General features: G+C 36.4%; 1 protein-coding gene across 2 annotated transcripts in view; it reads right to left on the bottom strand.

Annotated features, from left to right (window-relative positions):
* The window catches only part of agap1 (ArfGAP with GTPase domain, ankyrin repeat and PH domain 1), a 175,592-nt gene that overhangs the window by 128,928 nt on the left and 30,758 nt on the right, over positions 1-15,906 (bottom strand). The window lies entirely within an intron of this gene.

The raw sequence follows: 15,906 nt of genomic DNA, 5'->3' as shown, positions 1-15,906 counted from the left end.
AAAAGGTTTTGAAATATGAATATAAGTTGTTGTGACACTCAAATATTAATATTTAAGTGGTGAAAGTCTTAAAACATTTTTAAGAAATAATAATAATAGATGTGTCAAAATACTTTTCTTTTGTAGAACTTCTTGTAACACAATGTTTTTCTTCATTAAGATATCAGGACAGTTGTATATCACACTGACCTTTTTTATGCTCCCAAAAAAAACAACAAAATAATTTAAATTCAGAAATTAAAAACATGATCATCTTGGAAGAGGCGTATTTAAGTCATATGAATAGCATTTCGAATATTTTTGAATAAATTAATCGACAGGGCATGTCAGCTTCATGGACCCACACACCAAACGTGATCCAGTTCCTTCAATATTGCTCTGATCGTAGGACTTCAAAACTCTGCACTAGCGAGGCTATAGAAAATCAGTTTAGGCAAATGATACACTCTATAGAAGAAGTCCGACTTCAAACAAGCCTCGCCCTTTCATCACATCCACAGGACTGTCAGAAAGAGACGCAAGCTTAAAAGCCTAGGTATGCACTTACACGCTCTTGATGCAACATCGCCCTTCACATGTTCTATCGTCAGTGTGACTGCATGACTTCATCCCTCCTGAATACTTTAACACAGAGAATGGAATATAAAACAGCCACATATGAAATATATAAGAGGTGAACATCAAGCATGTTTCTATCTTCACCATCACAGTTGAATAAAAATGACGATGGGGTACAGTTATTTCGAAAGGCATGTGGCACCGCTGGCGAGGAGCTTGACTGATCGCACAAACATTCTCCAGTGTGGGATTTCCCACTGTATGCCATGAAATAAAAGGAGCACTGCTTGCCTTACAGTTACAAACCCTGAGAATTTGCCTAACGCGTCTTCAAAACATGCATAATTCAACTGCACCAAATAAATGGTTTCAAAATCAGTTTCTCATCTGAATGCACAAACTGTAATATCCTAAAGATAACACAATTAGAGATCATGCTTGCAAATGAAGAGCATTGGCAAACAGAGTTGGATATCTACTTCAAAGCCAACATTGTCTAGAGTATTCTGGATCTGTTCTTTCCCTCCTCATCCTTTTTTTATTCATGGCCAAGAAAAACACAGGCTTCAGATAATTGCTGTGTAGACCATGAAAGCTGCTTTAATGAAATTATGTTTCGAGATCCCTGGTCTGAAGAGGATGTTCCGTGAAGAACCACCTGTCTTCTCAGCGGGCCAAAAGAGCCCACACTGTTTTAGTGAGCTCTGCGAGTGCCTTGGACTTCCAATGTACTACACAAGTAAATCTCCCACATTCACCATAAAACCGCAAACCAGAATGCTTTGTGTGGCAAAAACCACAGAGAGTATTATATTTCTGAATATATATGTGTGTGAAATCTCAATTAGGGATGCACAATGTTAAAATTTTGGCCATGGCAAATATGATAAACCAATAATTACTTTCATATTCTGGTCGATAACCAATAAATGGTCAATATTACAATTTTAGTAATAAATAAATGAATAATAAAAACACAAACTCAAAATCAAGCTTAAAATGAATGCTGATTTTAAGTGAATTTAGGCATTGCAACAATGTACAGTTTGAAAAAATCAACCGTTATTATGATTACATAAAGAATACATTGAAGGTGTTATAGTAAATGGGTTCTTCACTGATGGCAAAATGGACTTTCAATCAACCTTGGCTGCCTATACAGTAAAAAGGTGAGAAACATTTTTTTATTGGTGCTAACCGATTAGAGAAAAAAGGCTGTTGTCTTCTGTTTTGCTAAAAAGGACAAATTCAACACCCATAATGCATAGGGCATGTTGCTGTCCAACCAGTCTGCTATGGATAGGCTTACCAGAGTTCAAATACTACTTTTCTATAGTAGGAAATACTTCTTAGAAAACTTTTAGTCATAATAGTGTCCATTTGTATTGTTCCCGGGTGCAAGAATTCAAAGAGTAAACGTTTAGCGGGACTGAGTTACTTCCAATGCGCTGTAGGCAGGGGATAAAGACTGCAAAGAATCGTGAACATGCAGAAAGCGGTGACGAAAATCTGAAAAACATCAGTGTTTGTAGATAACATTTCAAACTGGATGACCACGAACAGTGTTTTAGTGCAAACTGAGGTTCTTTCAGTTCCACCCAAACCTCCGGAGCAAAATCCCGTCTCGTGCAGGTAAGAAAGCTGTTGCCATAGTATTACATTTTTACCATAATGCTGAGGAACAACCCACGTAATATTTGATAATTCTGCAAATAACTGCAATTGCAGATTTCAAACAGAGATGGCGACAAAGAGGAGAAACTACGGACTGCAGCTTTACTTAAAATAAATGAATTCCCAAAAAATATTTTTTATACTTGTTTTGAAATGTACAAACAGGTTAAATTGGTATACATATCAATCAATACCAATGAATGAAAAAAAAAAGCTAAAAATCATCTAATAACCCTAAAAAACACCTAATTAAAATAGCAAAATCATCAGTCGTATAGAAACAAAGCCAAATAGCACTGAAACGTTTTGTATGACACAGCAGAAGCAGTTTAACAAGGAGCCCATAAAACAAAGAACAACCAACAAACCACAACAGTAGAACTGAAAAGAATTGACTATTCTTATTTGAGTTATGACAGACCCATGACGTAGATGCCCAGTGCCAACTTAACCTTCAAGGAAGGCTCAGGCCTGAGAGAAAACTGGATCCCAGAGCAAGGTGGGCGGACAGACAGAAAGAAAATAATAAGAAATCGAGATGGAAGGAACAGTGAGGGATGTAAAAAACATGCTGACTTTAGCAGGTGTTCTCTGGCCCATTTGCTGCACTTGGAAGGGTTGGCAAGACTCACAGGGGAGAGACTTTCATCTGAGATAAAAGGCTAAGGTGGAAAAGAGCCATGTTTATTGCTGCGCTCCAGTGGCGGGGTGTCGACAGGCCCCATGATTGGCGGGTTTCATCACTCCTGCATCATGTAAGATCCCGAATACGAACCACAGAGCTTCACAGGTGCAGCCCGCACAGAATCTCTGGTCCATGTTATTAGCTAAAGCTTAAAAGGAAAAGCACCACAGCTCTCAATGGGAATGAGCGAGAGAACAAGGATCTGGTCCATGTCTTGATCACTGTTTTACCAACAAAGAGAAACACTTGAGAGAAAGAGAAATCATATCATCGCTTTAACTGATAGAACGTAAAGTGCAGTCCACAAGTTAAACACAAATTATATCTGCGACTGCTTTCATGTCTGGTTAAGAACAGAACATGAAGAGCCAAGGTTTACAGAAACTATACCTAAAAACTGACGATGATCAGGTTAACCCAGTGTGAACTTCAATTTGATTGTCTTACATGATATGATCGTGTCAGCTAGCAAATATGATATTACTAAACGGTTTGGAACGATCTTGTAATGGAACATGTTTCTAACTGTGATGAAACAGCAAAATAAGCAGATGTGCTGCTTAAATCCAAGAAAATGATCAGTTTCTTTGTCAAATAAGTTTGCAAATTAACTGAAATTTTTATCAGCAAAAAATATTTTTTTTTTATAAAATATATTATATTTAATATATTGTTTAATAAATAACAATGTTACATTTGTTAATAGGTTAATTAATTAGTATACAATATATTACATTAATAATAATAAAACATAAGTAATATATAAACTATATTAAATGTCCAATTATTTTAGTTATTTAAAAATGTTCACAAAAGTTTTCTAATAAACTGAAATTTTGCCTCTGCATATATATATATATATATATATATATATATATATATATATATATATATATATATATATATATATATATATATATATACATATATATACATTAATTGTATATTAAAATATTATATAATTAATAATTAAAATATAAAACATGTTAACTACAAATATATTAAAAGTCCAATTATATTAATTTACAAATGATTTTTTTAAAAATTATAAATAAAGTTAATATTTGTTGTGTTAATAGTAAACATATATAATTATACATATTTACATTAATTCAAAAAATTTAATAATACAATTTATAATATTAAATATAAATTTAAAAAGTCAAATTATGTTAATTAACAAATTACCTGGTTACAGACTGTGAATCGTAATCCAAGAAGAAGAAGAAACAATAATACCAACTATTTGATTTAATGCCAAGTCAGTTGCCAACTGAAATCCTTGTAGGTGCACACCACCTGCTGGCTCAGTGAGGAAAGCCTTTGAAAAACCTCTTTTGTAATGTAATATGTGTCATGACCTGATTAAAGCATAATCTAGTGTTTACATTTTATAAAAAGGAGAAGGAAACCAGCCATAGAGTTCAGCGGCTGCGGATGAGAAAGAGTGTTTATTTGCCATGGAAAAACAATCAAAATTGACAATGTAATGTATCTGTGTGTTTTTTTTTGCAGAAAAAGCTAATAAAGAGCTAATTCCATACAAAACCATTCTGTCCCGACTCCCGCGGTCTGCTTTCATGCTGTAGTTCTGAACTATAAATAAGCTTGTCATGAACATGAAACCACTAGAAGCTGTTTATTACAACAAAATCAATAGTAGTTCCAGACTGAGTTCAGAAGGCTTGCAGCATACATAAGTCAATTGAAACCGTGTTCACAGCAGCAACAAGAAGGGAAAAAAAAAGTGCAAAAGCGACATAAGCAGCCTGTCTGTCACATGACAGTCAACATAGGCCACTTTTACCTGAGGGCAGATTTTACTTTCAGGCCTTTCATCAACCTTGACGCTACAGTTCAGGAACTGAAACAAAATGGTGGTGAGAGACTCAATCTATGTTAGCATTTTTTGCAGGTCACTGCTAAAATGGAGATCAGAAAACTAGCAAAGCCAAAAGGGAATTGACACTGCAGTGGAATATAAAAGACATTCTCGTGCTTTCTACGTTCAAAAAAAAAAAAACGTACCCTCAGTTGCAGCTTCCCTCCTACGCATCGACACACACACTCACACACTCTCCGCATTGCATTAAATATGAATCGCAGCCCTGCAACACAGCAGAAACGCTTGGCTTTTCAGTGTCAGCTCACGCAAACCCATTAAAAACTTTAAACGGAGCTTGTTTAGACATTAAAAGGCCGTTATGAAGCCACCAACAGAGCTGTGATGGAGCTGATGTGGGGATGCTGGGATAGAGGGGTTTGAACAGTGAATAAGGTGCGTTTGAGCAGCTCTCACTCTCTCTTTGATGCAGAGAGAGATTGAAAGAGCGAAGCACCACGCTGCCTTTCATCCCCCCCATGAGGCTGTGGAAAATGGGTCAGTTAGCAGAGAGTACAGACCCCTGTTGGAATACACACACGCACACTGGCATATGGGCATGAATGTAGGTACACAATTCACACAAAAGCACAATTTAAAAAAAATACAAAAGGGATTAAGATTTGTGCAATGCCTCGCAAGCTATAAATAGTCAAAGAACAGATCCGAACATGATACTAAACTAAAGGAAATGCAGATAATACTATGGATTACATATACTGTATGAACAACAGATAATGCTAAGAATGACAGATAATATTAGAGGAACAGCAGAAATTACTAATATTCCCACAACGTTACAGAAAATGTACAGTTTTGTAATTATTGTAATTATTTGGAGGTAACGTTCACACCGTCAGCCCAAATCTGATTATGTGTAGCCGACTGGAATCTGATCTGAATGATTGAGTATCACAATGCGTGTCGCAAATGCTCAGATCTGATTTATGTAGGCTATCATGTGGTGCTCTTTCTGGAAAATCTGAATAGTTTTTTTAATGGCGTCACAATGACGTTGAGTTAAGTATACCTGTGCCAAAAAAAAAACAACAGCAACAATATGGAGGGTTTTACATGTTTTTACAACATGACAATGTTATTCCCTGGTGCTGGCTCTCGCGGTCTCAGAATTCAAAGAGGTGTGTAGACCAGGCCGACTAGTATTTCTGCTCGACCTGCACTTTGCAACAACACAACCTTATTTCTGCATTATTAATAAGAAAATAATAATAATAACTTTATAAATTGTAATTACTAGCTTCCGGTAACGTCCGTCTGTCCTAGAGAATCGAGTCCCGGAGTATGACGTAATAGCGTAAGCTTAAGTGAGAATAGACTCCTCTCGCGGTTCAAACAAATAGTGCTGGGCAACAAACTTAAGCTTCTCCGACAGATCTCTTTAAAAACTAAAGACTGGTGTTTTGTTTTGCTCCATGTCCCCTGCGCTTCTGAATTCGTCAATACGTCAAGCGCCGGGTCTGAGGTCACTCTTCCGCCGGAATCAGACTTGCGTAGGGAAGCCAGTGATTCTAGTTTATAAAGTTGTAAATATGAATATTTTTCTAACAAAAAAACACATCGCTTCACTTCAGAATGCCTTTATAACCTCCTGGAGCCGTATGGATCACTTTTAAGATTGGTGGATGCCCTTTTTTTGGGCTTCAGAATCTCAGTTACTATTCACTCCCATTATAAAGCTTGGAAAAGCCAAGATATTATTTAGTATAACTCTGATTGTGTTCAGCTGAAAGAAAAAAACTTATATAAATCTAGGATGGCTTGAGGTTGAGGGTGAGTAAATTATGGGATCATTTTTGGGTGAACTAACTCTAAATCACCCTGCAGCCTCCCTGGAAGTGTTCTGGGGCTCTTTCTGAGAACCATAGCTCAAAAAGAGAATACATTTGATTGATTTTAAATAAATAAATCATCTCTTACCTGTGAGGATCACGACAAGGAAGCCAAGATTACATAAAAGAGAGAGAAAAACATTAATTAGTGTACAATATTTATACTGTACATAAAACAACTTAAGACAATTTGCTTGCTAAAGTCAAACTAGGCCTTAATATAGTGATCAAAAGTAGCTATGTTTCCATCCACCTATTTTTATGTGCATTTTGGGATATCGCATAAAAAACACTGGATGGAAACACAAAGATACACAAATTCTAAAAACGTATGTGCTCAACTGAGTACAACTGTGAAAACATCACATAAACTGCGATGGAAACACATTTACCGAATAAATTCCTCGATGCGCATCAAAAAAGACATGTGACGACATAACTGGACCAACCCACGAACCGATCTCGTTGGATCTGAAATGCTGTGTTGGTCATTCTGAAATGCCTAAAACAAAGTCAAAGTTTGGTATAATTCCCTCCCAGAACTGTCTTACACGACTGCGTTGCATCCGCCTCAGAAAGCAAGTTAACTTTGCAAGTTTATTGCATTTCATTTGCACGCTCTGGGTGGAAATATAAAACATTATTATACATAGTGGCTTCTCCAACTGCATCAACTTCCATTTGTCTTAGTTGATCAGGAAGAGACGATTTTGTTCGCTTTGACTGACTGAATGGAAACGGTGCTTTATTCGCAAATGTTTTATGCGATATTCCAATTCTGCGCACAAGCTAAATTCACAATTTGAGTCTGTTTATAGGAGCTTTGAGGTCAGCTCAAGGGCTTCAGACTAGCATTTGAGTTATGTTGTTACATTGATGCATTTATAATTCATGAGCCATGTAGTTTCAATGTGGCATTTAGCACACACATTACATATTCATGAGCAGGTGGAGGAAGGGCTTGAGTACAGAGGCCAAGTTCACAAACACACTTCTGCCCGTGAGTAAAAGAGCATATCACAGTGCATGATCTGATCATGCTCTGCTTATCCAACAAAGTTGAATCAGACTGTAAATGTGTGCGTTTCTCTCTAATATTGGTAATCTTATCAGAACTGCACAGCCGCAATGCCAACCAAAAAGTGGGGCAGGAACAGAATGCCATTTCCTATCAGAGTGGCAGTACAGGCAGCAGCTGAGCAAAGACCCCCCTGGGCATCCCTGCAGTGCTCCAGCCTTCATCCAGCCTTAATCACCCTTCACAGATCACACCATATGCTCATTCTGCCTCTCAAGCCACCTTCCAAGAACAACCTGCCTAAAAAACATCCTGAACTCACTCATGGTTCACGCTCAACCTCAGCTGTACACTGCCAAAATACTGACTCAGCTCTCACGCTCTAGAAATTGAATTGAGCTAGTTTACACATAAGATATGGTATAATCAGCCTAATAATTAACGGTTTGCAGAATACATCAAAATATAATCGAAATTGCTGTATGACCTTGTGCAATTATTAAGTCCAGTTGACACAAAGACAAATATTTTATGCAAAAAAATAAATAAAAAGTTGTATATTTTTTATTTGCCATTAATGTGTCAATTGAGGCAGACAAACATTTGCATGCGCACAATTTTACTGATTTTTTTACAGAGAGGTGTTCTAATTTCTTTTTTACATTGCATTGTGAAGAAACCTGGGCAACCGATATCCACGCTATTGGTCACATGCTCAGAGCAGTGGCTGCTATATAAAACTACGACTTTTTGGCATTCACGAACAGTAGTGTTGTAGTCAAGAAGACCCACGAATTATGACACAATTCCCCTTTTAAATTTCTGATCCGGCACAAAAGAAATCAAATTAGAAATAAATTATTGTATTAGAAGCAGGAAGCTTTATATCGATCATATTAATGATGTTAACACAAATCAAATTTAGTGATATCCCCGCAGTTGTGGTCTTGAAATAAAATCCTGAGTCCTCTTAGCGGTCATTTAACATTTTCAACTAAAAACTGATTTTTATTTTTTTTATTTTTTTTGGCTGTTCATTTACACGACAACAGTGTTTTGAGGGCCTGAAAACGGGTTTCAAAGTGCAAGTTTTTGAAAACTATACCATTATCGTTTCGCTTATAAACTACAAAAGCACAAATTTGTGAGTACAGTGACGTCATGCACATGCATATGAGTATTACGTGTTCAGTCTATAGGTGCGTAGTGTTTCTTCACAAAGTGACATGCCAACTATTGGCCTGGCAGCATAATACAACGTTTTTAGTCATTTTCGCAAATCCGTGTGAACGGAGATCGCATTGACAAATATGTTTCCTTTTTTAGTACATCATTGTCGTGTTATGTACCTTTAGTCTGTGACCAAGACCATAAAAAAAAGACCAGTCTCGAGTACTACAACAAACAAACAGACTATTTTGCTAAGCGACAATGACTAGCAGAGAAAGAAACCGGAACTGTCTCTAGTCTCTGTAATCTTTGATAAACACCACAGATATAAAAATTCATAACGACTATTTGAAAACATTTAAATACTGTTTGTTTGACTTCCTTTCTTCTCTGTGACGAGCTGGAGTCAGACAAAAAAAAAGTTGCATAGTGCCTTGTCTCCATGAGTAACCAGGATATTTCTGCTTTTCTAAAACCAATGTGCTTTTAGAAAAGCAGAAATACTCGGTTCCTCCAAGAGACAAAGCAATGTAACTTTTCGTTTGTCAGAAATTGAATTTGCATGTTCATTTAGCCCACCTGACTTACGCATTGCACATTTACGCATTGGTCTGAATAGACAAATCACATGCAAAAATCAGACAAAATTTTCATGTCAAACATTCGTGTCAGTGTGACCTGGCTTTTAAACTCAGGTTGATATCTGAATAAATATATAGTCCACAGAATTACTCTGTCATCTATTCCATGTATCGTGATGCTTATAATATCCTGTTGTTTTTTAACGTCTCAGAGAAATGTGTCAGTGTCACAAATGTTGTAACATTGTAAATAGAAAGCTATCCAGGTCCACTTAATTTTAAAATGTGCATAATTACCAAACCATTTAATAAAAAAAGTAAAAAAAAAAAGTATAAAAAATACGTATTGATAGTTATTGATTTGAGACAGAAAAGGATATAACAGCGTGTAGCCAGATTTGGAATAATGGTTACCGGTATAATGATTTACAAACATGTCACATATTTAAACCAAATGCCTTTCAATGCTTTTCTGTCAAAAAAGCCAAGAGGTTTTTAGAACAACAGCTTAAAAAAACTCAGTTTAATGTACTTAGTGTACATGGGTTAAGTTAAGATTTAGCGGTAGGTTCAGGGTTAGTACCTAGTTATTACCCAGGTTAGTGTCATTACTACAATAATTACATATGTTAATGTGAAACAGGACTGTAAAATAAAGTGCAACCGTTATTATTGTTGTTGTTGTTATTATTGTATGAGAAAATTAGCAAATGTATAAAACAAATCAACTTTTTGGAGTCAAAAAGCATCAGTGGCAAGTTTGTAGTTTTTACATCTGATTCAACATGATAGCGGATGTCTCCGTAGTAGCAATATAAGATTTAACAAAAAAAAAAAAATGTTTATCCTATTGCAGTTCAAATTCCATATTTATCAAAATTAAGGTGATTGTTTTTTTATGTTTTTGTTTTTTGCCAAATGATGCATTTTTTAAATCTGTTTGTTTGCCATCAACAACAACGTTAAAATGGCTTGTTGAACCAGATTCTAGTCTAATTCAAACCGTTTTGCTTGAAAAAGAAAAGCTTTCAAAACGCTAACAGTGGGGAAGTGCTACAGACGCCACCCTGGCCTGGCGACGGAGAGGACTCGGGGCTGATGAGGTGATGCAGGAAGTAGGATTAAGCCTCTTGACGTGATCACAATTTAAAGAGGATTTGGCCAGCTGTACAACGCACAGCTGATCTGACATTGAGCATTAGATTTAGACCAGATAACCTAAGCTACAGCCCAAATCCCTGACAAGAAACCATCCTCAGGATCTGAAGTGGAAGTGCTTCCTTCTAGGAATGGAACTGCATTTAGCGGACATTTCTAAATTGAAAAAATCACTTCAATTATAATGAACAATAGTCAATATGAATTGAATTAGAACATCCATGTCAGCAATGGCAGGGGGAATCTGTGAAACCGGCCACTCTGAACAAAGAAAGCCCAACAGTCCAGCCTGCTGCAGGACACTCAATATGCTGATGCCATCTAGCTGTCACTACACAACACAGCTCCGTCACAGATGTTAGGGACAAAAGCCCAGCTTCAATTCATCTCCTTTAAATCCATACACTGCGTCCTGCGGCATTGCTGCTTACTCCATCTAAAAACGCGTACGTTACTGAGAAAATGACTTGCTCCGTTACATTTTTTGAAGACAAACCAGTTGACTAAATCTCTTGGGTATTTGTTGCTAAATCAGAAAAGCTTTGCAGAACAGTGCATAGCAATTAACAGTAGATTTCTGTAAATAGCATGATTTTCAGTAAAAGCTGTTCATAAAGTGGTCAAATAATTGGACTGGAACGAAGTGACATTGCAAAATGGGAAATGCAGGATTAAAGGGATTAAAAACTGTAAATAGTAATAAGTAATAAATTGTTCTTACATATTAAATGTGTGTGCACATCTTGCACATTTTTTAATGATTAAAATTAAGTTAAAAAGTGTTCTAATTCATAAATATAACATTTGTGGGAGGTTGCACAGAATGACATCTGATATTTTAAAATGAGTGCCTCTTTATTGACCCACTATCTAGACTATCTACCCACTAATAGTAGAATGATTTGTATCAATACAAAATGTACCATTCTTTTATCTTGTTGCAAAGTAGCTATTTTTACTGATACATGTTTACTTGGGATTGTTTTTAGGTTTGTATTTGGGATATTTTAATCCGTAATAATTATTTAAAGAGTTGGAAGAACAAAATATTGCTTATATCCTCTCTGTGTACCTTGTGCCAGTATTATCCATCCACCTTATTTTGAACGCGGAATGAATGTGCACAACTTCCGATTCATTAGCCATTGATGAACCCTTGGTAAACATTTGAAGAAGAAAATGGAGGGACGGCGTTGCTAAGGTAGGACTGGTCACTGGTGAGTAACGTTTTGCATGGTTTAGCGAAGGGTCAGTGGGTTAATGGTTTGAATCAGGTGTATTATATTACAGAGACATTTTCAAATTTGGTAAACACTGGTCTGAATTATTTACGCAGTGAGTAGAAAATCCAATTCTTTTTGTAAAAAAGTCAACAGTGTTGGCTATGCAATCGCAGTTGAATTATTCACATGTTCTAGATAAGAGAGAGCAAAAAACATGGAGGCAAGAGAGGCGGCGAGAGGAAGTGCTTGGTGTTCAGAAAAACAGGACATTAAGTTGGCAGAACTCCATCAGATTCCTTTAGAACACAGGAAGCCTTTCAAGATGTCAGCGATGCAAGCTGGCAGTGGTTTTTCCTCAAAATATATCTATAAATCACATGAAATGAAACATCTTTGAACAAAAAAGATTTGTTTGTCTTTATATATCGCTCACCCCATCTCATGCACACCTGGCATGGTGCTGTTCATATTTAAGCAAATCAGAAATTAGCAGTCTTGTTTTCATAACTGTTTTTAACTTGTCACTACATCTTAAAAAATTACTGCACTCATAGCATAATACACAATGTGTGTATAGACCAACAGTTGTGTAATGTTAACTACCAAGATTACTAAGAATCTGGGGCCGGTTGCACCAACTTAACCTACAGTAGTTGTTGCATTAATGAGCACTGCAAACGTACGCACATTTAATTATTTGACTTTTCTACACATTTACACATAAGAGTGAGACCATTGTGAATACTGGACTCCTACAAAACTGATAAAATGTGTGCATCACCCTGTGTAACTCCTTATGCATGTCAGGTCAAAACAAGAATGTAATTAAAAATACATGTAGGCTATACATTTTAATTCTTATAGTTTGTTCATTAGTTTATACAATACCATTCAAAAATGTTTTTGAAAGAAGCCTTTGATACTCACCAAGGCTGAATATTAAAAAAAAAATACAGTAAAAATATTGCAAAATATAATGATAAATATTTTGTAAAAATGTAATTTATTCCTGTGGTGAATTTTCAGAAGCCATTACTCCAGTCTTCTTCAGTGTCACATAATTCTTCAGAAATCATTGTAATATGCTGATTTGGTGCTCAATAAAACACTCTTATTGTTATCAAAGTTGAGTTGTGCTGCTAATATTTTTGTGGAAACCATAATACATTTTTCAGAATTTTTTTTATGAATAGAAAATTCAAAAGAACAGTACTTTTTTGAAAAAAAAACTTTTAGTAATGATGTAAAAGTCTTTACGGTCACAATTTTAGGTTTCTTAATATTTACTCATTTTAAGATTGCTTATATAAAACTTCTGTTTACACATTTGCTGGATCATTTGCAAGGCTTCTTTTTGGATCAGTATAAGTCAGTCATATGCAATTACACTTATGGAGTAACCAACTAACCAACTAACCAACTAACCAACTAACCAACTAACCAACTAACCAACTAACCAACTAACCAACTAACCAACTAACCAACTCTGTATTTCCCAACTTAAGAAAGATCTTATAGACGGCTGGTGCGACCTTTCGCTTGTGTCCATGCCTGTTCCATTTTATGAATGCAGAGATTTATGTCATAATAAGTTTAAAAGAAAATGTCCAGGACTTGTCTCAAAGAGCTGCTTATCTCAAAGTCCTTTCCACATTCTTTTGGGAAAAAACAGCAAACAAAACAATGACATCCACTGTGTTAAGACCCCTCCACATCAGCCGTCACGGAAGCCCAACACCCACAAAGAGCAAAGGCTTTATTGAAGTGACTTTCACTCTCATTAAGCAGCTGTCAGTCCTGTGTCTGGCCCTCCCATTAAACAAAGCCCCTCACACACACTCAAGACCCAGACGTCCTGAATGTTAACAGAATTCCACCACTGTCACCAACATAAACACACCAGAAGGCAGAACGGGACGCCGACAGTACCTGACACAGGCAATGGTGTGCTTGCTAAATGAGACCGCTGCAGGAAGAACAAGGATGAGTAATGGGAAGCACAGTTGGAGAGAATGAGAGGGCAAGGAAGGATAAAAAAAAAAGTGTCAGATATTCTATTTGTCAAAGAGAGAGAAAGAATGTAATAAAGAAGGAGCTGTCAGTGAGAGGAAGAACAGCATCCTATGTAAACACACACATACTCCTGCCCCCGAGACATCATTAGGAGGCAAGGAGGCAATATTATCATTGTGTGTGTGTGTGTGTGTGTGTGTGCGTGTGTGCGTGTGTGCGTGTGTGCGTGCGTGTGTATGTTCACTCTCCACTGACAGGCTACACAACTACTCTTTACTGCCTTTTTGGGGCTTGAAAGTGGCAGTTGCGTAGGCGGTCAATGGAGGGACATTAAGGTCTAAAATGTCATTGAAAATAACTTCATTTGTTTTCTGAAGAGAAAGTCTTATGGGTTTGGAATGACATGAGGGTGAACTAACCCTTTAAGAACAAACCTAAATCGATATTGAATGAATAATGCACATATGGGAAAGGCATTAAACTTCAATGCCAAATTGCAACTCTGTGTAGTGTAAGGCCCCTTCACAAACAGCGTACAAAATAAGGCCTGAATCTTTTTTTCTTTCTTTTTGAAAAAGTGAAAGGAGGAAATGTTCTAGAAAACATTGATCATCAACCTCACAATATCAAACTAAATATTGTATGGTTTAATTTTTTATTCGATTAAAAAGAAGATCTGCAATTTTTTCAAGTTTGTGAGATTTTTTCATTTGTTTAGAGGTCATATGATGCTTTTTCATGTTTTGCTTTTGTTATAGTGTGTAGTGTATGTGTTAGTGCAAGTATATGGAAAGTTACAAAGCTCATAGTCTCTTACAAAAGTAATTAATTCTATCTAACAGAGAACACCAAACCAGATCCAAAACGCTTCCATTGAAGTCCAGATGTTACTTCTGTGAACCTCCACATCACAATTTGAAATTAGCATAATGCCTACCCAAAGTAGAGGTGTCTGGCCAATCACAACACACTGGGTTAGCTGGCCAATCAGAGCACACTGGGGTTTCTGGAAGGAGGGTCTGTGTAGAACCCGGAAACTCAATCAGAGCATTTCAGACAGACTAAGTATAGAGGTGCTGAAATAATTGTAGAAAATGTGATTTTTTTTGTCTCTTATAAAAAAATTAAACCACAATTAATTTTGGGATTCCAGGAGATTCAAAAACTGTATGTCCTTGTGGTGTTTTTAAATGTGCTTTAAGACAAACGAATGCATAAGTCTACACTATTGCTGAGTATTTTCTCTTTAAACTGCAGTAAAGGCAGCTTAATGGCGAACGGGAACATGGTTTGCGTAACATTAGCAACACATAATTAGCGGTTTGATAAAGACAGTCAAGCAAAAGGCTCATCATATTAATTGCCGTTATGTGTCCGACGTTGTAGAGAGCGATACATAAAACGCATTACCATTCTGATAAAGTTGTAGACGATTCTGTAGTGTAGACGATCCTGAATGAGTGAGTGGAGGCAGGGCTCATTTGCATATTCGTGAATCCATGCATACTAAATGAAGCAAGGGTGCAGTAGAGTAACATTCAAGCTTTTTTAAGGCATGAATAATAGTTTAAATATGTTATTTTGGAGAGATTAGTTTTAAGGGATTTATTGGCTATAGTGGGACTTTAAATAATACGTATTAAGGGGAAAATATGATTTGCTTCTATGTTTTATGCAAGTTAGTAATATAATATTATTAATATAATCAAACAATTCCCCTAGGCACCCAAGTTGCGAACCACAGGTGTAAACTGCTTTTCATGATATGTTAGTTATGATATTTATTTCATTGTACCATACTAACATATGTATTACAGAAATCTCCAAAAATCTGTTTTGAAGATCAGTATCTTCAACATGATTATTTATAAGAACACTAAGTGATTCATAAACAATTTACACTGTTATTAAACATTAATGCTATAGGTTAGGGACCAAACAACCTACCACACACAGATTTTTTCAGTGCACCAACAAATTTAGGCTAATAACTGTAAATTGGCCGGGCCCACGCTCCACAGTAGAACCCCTGGTGCAGCGGTGTATCAACAAGGGAGATGTGGCGCCGTCTTTTAGCATGCACAAATAATGGGA

This window comes from Phoxinus phoxinus (genome assembly GCF_949152265.1).
Source record: "Phoxinus phoxinus genome assembly, chromosome: 11".
NCBI lineage: Eukaryota > Metazoa > Chordata > Actinopteri > Cypriniformes > Leuciscidae > Phoxinus > Phoxinus phoxinus.
The sequence above is the reverse complement of the archived record's forward strand: the minus strand, read 5'-3'. Positions and strand labels throughout refer to the sequence as shown.